Raw genomic sequence first — 6,537 nt, 5'->3', positions numbered from 1 at the left:
TATAATACACACACCCACACCCACCCACACACCCACCCACCCACACACACACACACACACACACACACACACACACACACACACACACACACACACACACACACACACACACACACACACACACAAACACACACTAATAGTTATAGTTCTAATAATTATAGTAAACATGTTAAATTTTATAATATCTACCTTACATGCAGATTCCTTTTCTTTTGTATATAAAATGAGCCATCAATTTTAAGGAGAGTGCTGTCGCCTAAAACACAGGTGTATACCTAGCTTAGGGACAGTCGATTTTTCTGTATACCTACCTACTTAACAAATTGGTTTTGTTATTATGTATTTTATGTATTAGTTCTCGTAAGTAAGTATGTTTAAGTGTACCTATGTTTGATCAATAAATGAATCTAAATCTAAAAAATCATGATCGTAAAATAAACAGTCACATTCAGAGAAATAGTCTCATGTAAATCAGAAATGGTACTCGTATGTCCATTGACTCGTTTGATAGCACACTGCGTCTGTTACATTAAAGGAGGGCATATCGATCACGCCGTATGCATAAAATATGACTCTTTGAATTTGTCATATCATTCAATTGCACTACTCGGAGAAATAGCATCCGCTATTTTTAAAGTTGATACACTTTATTTATGAAGCGCATTTGTTACGAATGGTATTGCTTTAAGAATTTGAATAATATTTATTGTTTTATACCTGTAATTTTTATAACATTTGCGTTTTTATTCGTAAGCTGTGTCAGTTTTAGAGCGACACGCACTCATCCGATCCGAATCCGGATAGGGTACTGCGTCGTAGTTTTCTTTGAATTGGGTGGTAAGTATAATATGGACCACATGCTTGGAAAAATTAATGCCATGGTTTGCAACAACATTGCCTTTTTCATAGCTTAACTTTCAATCATTCTTTTAAAATAATGCTTGTTCTGAAAGCAAATATTTTTACTTTTTATCATCTATCAATAACTCGATGATAGTTGGGTTAACCTCTAGCAATGTTAACAATTCTAGCGTTTCAAGGCCAGAGTACACAGTATCTCACATTCATTAAAAGAACCTGTTTTTTTACTTTGTACTCAAAAGGGTTGCTATAACTTGTAACTCTTGACTGGTTATGACAGCCCTATAAAAGAATGCGCATTAATGTGGCTTATTATAGAACATTATTCCTTCAATGAGGACAACTGAATTAATTAACCATTGTTCTCGTGTAGGTAGGTATCAAATTTATATCGGTCCCAGATGTCAGGATATTTTCAACCACTTTTTATATATTTGTTGTATAAAAATATAATAATTTTATATTAAAAAAGCGATGAAAAAATACAATACATCATCGTACAGATCGCGCGGCGAGAGTTTGGCTTTGACCTTCGGGTGGAGGGGATTACTGCGCATGGGTACTGTCACGCACACAATACTTTTCCTTTTTTATGTACCAGGTTGGATATTTGAGTGGGTCAAAATTCATGTACAGTGGTAATAATGCTAGAAAATAATACGAAATAGATAAACTTCTTCATTTATTAAAACTATTGATAGTTATTTTACTTATATAAAATGTTTATTTCCTTTTAAAGTTTACAGAGACAGCGATGAAAATTCTAAATAATTGTTTTTTAATAAAATTATTTATTCCAAGATACATGTAAAATTGGTACATACAAACAAAAGAAAACTTAAAATAATTATTAAATACAAAAGTTAACATTAAAAAAAAGTCTTAGCAGCAGTGCTATTCAGATTCTTATATAATAAACAATTAACGAAAATAGCAATTCACTTGTGAACGTGATTGTACAAACAGAGGCAGGGAACGACTGGAGCAGTGGAGCGCCAATCAGAGCACCGCGTGCGCCTACACACCCGCCCCGCACCCCACTAATTGCCCGTTGATACCCAATTTCTGATTTCTGCGCAATAACGGTCAAAGCCAAACTCTCGCCGCGCGTACTGTATCATTGAGTAACATACCATAGAGATGCAGCCCTGATTCATTAGAGGTGTCAAAAAACCATGCACACCTAATTATAAAAAGACGTAATGAAACTGATAAAATATTTAAAATAAATATATTATCATAATAATATAATTTTATGTACCAATAATTTTATTTTTGCTACAATTTTTTTAATTTGATAAAGTGTATTTGAAGGATTAATTTTTTTTAAATCAAATGATCATTAAATACCACCGCTACTGCGACTTTTTTTATAATTAAAAACATTTAGAAATACTAATGGCTCGCGCAAAGCTAAAAGTCTGTAGGGCTGTGAATTCGAGACACTTTTGATACCTATTAATTTCAAATTCGGTGTTAACGCCATGTACCAAGACAATTATTTGAAGACGGACGTACGGATAAATGCAAATTCACCTAGTAGACTAGGATACCTTAAAAAGCAAGTACAGCGACAATTTACAATGAAACAATTAATCGAGAACCTTTTTGGAAGTCGGTTAAAAACAGGATTGGTCCACCTTGGCGTTGTCGACGTCGTTTTGCGAGACAATACCGCCTCTAGGATATAGCCACCTCTCTGTCGTACATTATTAACATTGTATGAAGTAAAACTCATTAAAATTGTCCCTCTGGCCGTCATGTTCCAAGATATGAAATGTTGTAATGATACAATAAATTACCTTTTAAATTTTTGAGATGATAATATTAATTGAACGAAAACAAGTACGATGTATTTTAACAAGGACCTTTATTAAATCAGCATGATACGAATCAAGCATATTCATTAATGTTTTGATGAATGATGTGACTTCGAAAGGCTTGGGACTATCTGTAAATAAAAATTAAGACAAATCGAGTGGCATATAAATAAAATATCAAAAAATTCAATCTTTTCATCTCTTGGCCAAGTGCGGATTGGCAGACATCTTACTTAGGTACGAACTTTTTACACTATCTCATCTAATTTAAGAGCTAACTGATTTGTGAATAAATAAATAAAATATCTAAATAATATAAACTAAAATGACGGTCTAAATGTATTATTCCCGGCACTTTCCAAGTTTCCTGCGGAAAAGAATAGCATTAGATTTTTAACTGACATTTTAGTTTAGTTGTGTACTAAAATTGTGTAGGTACTAGTACTAAATAAAACTGAAATCTATAAAAGGCTCTCCCAGATAGAATTTAGATTTAACGAGAATGCTTTTCATTAATTTGTCGCCCAGTAAATTTAATTCATTAGGCAAACGAATACATACAAACGACTACCTACTAATAAAATAGTAACCGCAAGAGCCATTATTGTCTATACAAATAGTCAAACCCAATGAGAAATTGAATTGTCACCGCTACCCCAAACCAATCTAATATATTATTAAACTATGAATGTAGCTAAGTACATACATATTATTTAGTTTTATGACAGTTTTTAATTGAAATAATATAATTAGAAATATCAGTCAAGAGCTAACTTGTATACGAAAAATGTTAATAATCTGAATATTAGAATAATAAAAAACTGGTTAAGTGCGAGTCGAACTCGCACACGAAGGGTTCCTTAACATCGTACAAGATATAACAGTATGCACTTTTTAGGGTTCCGCAGCTCAAAAGGAAAAAAGGAACCCTTATAGGACCACTTTGTTGTCTGTCTGTCTGTTTATCTGTCTGTCCGTCTGTCTAAAGTGTCTGTCAAGAAAACCTATTGGGTACTTCCCGTTGACCTAGAATCATGAAATTTTGGTGATAGAAAGCTACTCTATTATACTATCCCCAACAGTTATCGCAAATCTCGAGAACCGCCGAACCGATTTCGCTAATTCTTTTTTTATAATATTCCATGAAGTACGAGGATGGTTCTTACGGAGAGAAAAAATTAATTCAACCTCCGCCTCAATTTTCTAAACTCCACCCGAGCGAAGCCGGGTCGTGTCAGCTAGTAGGCTATAAATTATTATCACGTGGATGAAATTGCGGGCAAAATCTAGCAGATTAATAAAAATAGCAAAATTTCGAAATTCCAATTTTGTCAGGTGTGGGGTTCGAACCCACGCTCCCTCTCGGGAACCAGAGCTTAAATCTGGCGCCTTAGACCACTCGGCCAACCTGACTTGTTGAGAATTGTGAAAATATCCTGATATACCAAATACTTACGCAATATTAGGACTAACACATTTTTTTAAACCTAAATCCACGCAGACGAAGTTATCACGAAGCGGGTATCATTTAGTTATGTAGGTACAAGATACATTCAAGACTCAAATCCGACTGCTAAACTTACTGAATGAACGCTGAAATATAATAAAATTGTGTTTGTGCCGCGTAGGTACTTATAGTACGCGACAGGTCGAGATGGCAATCGGGGAGGGAACGCCCCGCACACCCGCACAGCCTCCGCACTAACCTGGTGCGATCAAGCGCGGGAGACGTTGCGGGTATGCAGGGAGTCCCCCCCACCTCATACCCCGATTGCCATCTCAATCTGTCGCTGACTTTACTTAGGTACTCCGACAATTAATTGGCACGAGTAGGTATCACAAGCTACAAGCAAGCGTCAAATGAACCAAAATCAAACAATTGCGAAGTAGCTTTATATTAAGCCTTGTTTATTTATGGCCCATCGAAGCCTCAGCCTCACTGTATTGTAAATTACGCCGGTTTTGAGCAATAAATACACGTTCAATATAGACTCGATTAAGCGTAAAAACGGGGCGATTAAATTTAGTCAATGTTATGGGGCATTAATGACCACAAGCTTAGTAGTCGTCTGATTTGCTACCCACAATAAAACCATACTTATGTCGCCAATTTTTGTACCTACTGTAGTTACCTATATTATTGGAATAGCGCATCCTTGTTACAATTTTTTCTAAACAGATATACTTAATACTGACATATCGTGACATTATGATGACACCTGTCCAAGACATGGTCGCTAACTATGGGCCTCATAAGAAAGCTCAGAGTCACTCAGCGGGTGATGGAGAGAGCTATGCTTAGAAGTTGGAGTTTATCTACGTGATCAAATCAGAAATGATGAAGAACTAGAGTAATATAAAATTAAATACTCTTTGATTTTTCAGGATAAAAACTAGCCCATGTGTTAAATCAGTATAATATTTAAAAACGGTTCAGGCATTGTATTGTTGAAGGGGCAACAAACATCTAAACAATTACATTTTAGGTATAATATTATCAACATTAGGATAACATAGGTGATCCCATCCATGCGTAGCTGACGGACGTACCTACTTAATAGTTATCATGTTGACTTCTAACATTTTGTACCTAAACTAAATATTGAAACAAAATTGTATCGATTAAACGGATTTGTTAAACGGATAGCAGGGGTCCTGGTTCTTAAATCAGAATTCGAACACGTGTTGTAAATTGCGCTGGTTTTAAACATTAAATTCACCTAAATAAAACATTAGGCTCGATTGAGCATAAAAACGGGATCAATTAAAATTAGTCAAATGTTAAACCTGGGGCCTTTATTGACCGCAAGTGTCGTAAACTCACCCGATTTATGTTAAGCAACGTACCGATTGACGGACGTAAGTTATTTATGATAGTCGTTTTCGTGTTTCTGATCATAATCTATATACTTAGTCTGGATAATGTAAACGGGCTATAAAGTGAAGACATTCACAAATTAGTTAAAGTTAGTTTCACTGCAGATTTCATTGTTTCACAATTTTACGGTTTACGACCGAGTTACGTAAGCGGCAGCCAGAAGGATTTTTGAAGGAAACGAAGATAGAATTTTACTAAATTTGTTCTTAAATCCTTACATTTTAACCAAACCTAACGTCCGCACTCTGCACCAAGGTTAGATGCAGAGTTTCCCATTATGATGACCTAAATCTAATCTAATCTAACCTAACTAAGAGACTGCGTCGAGGTGTGACGACAGAATGCCCCCCTCACATCTCTCACTTAGTTTAAGTACCTTACTAATATTATAAAATATGATAAAGTAGGTATGTATGTCTATATGTCTGCTAGATTTTCACGGCCCATCCGTTTTACCGATTTTAATGAAATTTGGTACAAAGCTTGCAAGGACGTAGGCTATTTTTGGTCCCGGAAAATCAAAGATTTAGCACGGCATTTAGACAAAAAAAATGAAATTCACCCGGAAAAATTCACGAGCTTATAGATTAAAAAGATAATTTAAATGATCTTTTATTTATTTTAAAGAAAACACCTCCATAACAAAACTCGTGGAACGTCGCCCGTGGGTACAGCGCTTCACGCATCGATTACTATCCAATTTCTAGACGACAACCTGCCCGATCTTTTGTTACCCCGGCACGTGTCCCCACGGACTATTTTCACCTTTATATTTTTAGAAAATAAGGCATTTTCGTAGCAAGATAATCGTACAATTTTCGTACTACTCAGTCCCTAAAATTAATTTCGAATAGAACGTAGAACAGAAACTTTGTATTTGTTCACAAGAAAAAATGCTTATTTAGGCTTTAATTCCACTAGGGTGAATACTATTTTATTCGTCCCGAATATACTTAATTAGGTACTTCTCTATTCGTC

At 35.2% G+C, this 6,537-nt stretch overlaps 1 non-coding gene across 1 annotated transcript; it reads right to left on the bottom strand.

The window, feature by feature from the left end:
* Positions 1-4,010: 4,010 nt before the first annotated feature.
* On the bottom strand, positions 4,011-4,094 carry TRNAL-UAA (transfer RNA leucine (anticodon UAA)). The gene has a single exon. It is a non-coding gene; the product is annotated as a tRNA-Leu (tRNA).
* Between the last annotated feature and the right edge of the window lie 2,443 nt (positions 4,095-6,537).

The sequence above is a fragment of the Maniola hyperantus genome, chromosome 16 (genome assembly GCF_902806685.2).
Source record: "Maniola hyperantus chromosome 16, iAphHyp1.2, whole genome shotgun sequence".
In the NCBI taxonomy this organism is placed as follows: domain Eukaryota; kingdom Metazoa; phylum Arthropoda; class Insecta; order Lepidoptera; family Nymphalidae; genus Maniola; species Maniola hyperantus.
The sequence above is the reverse complement of the archived record's forward strand: the minus strand, read 5'-3'. Positions and strand labels throughout refer to the sequence as shown.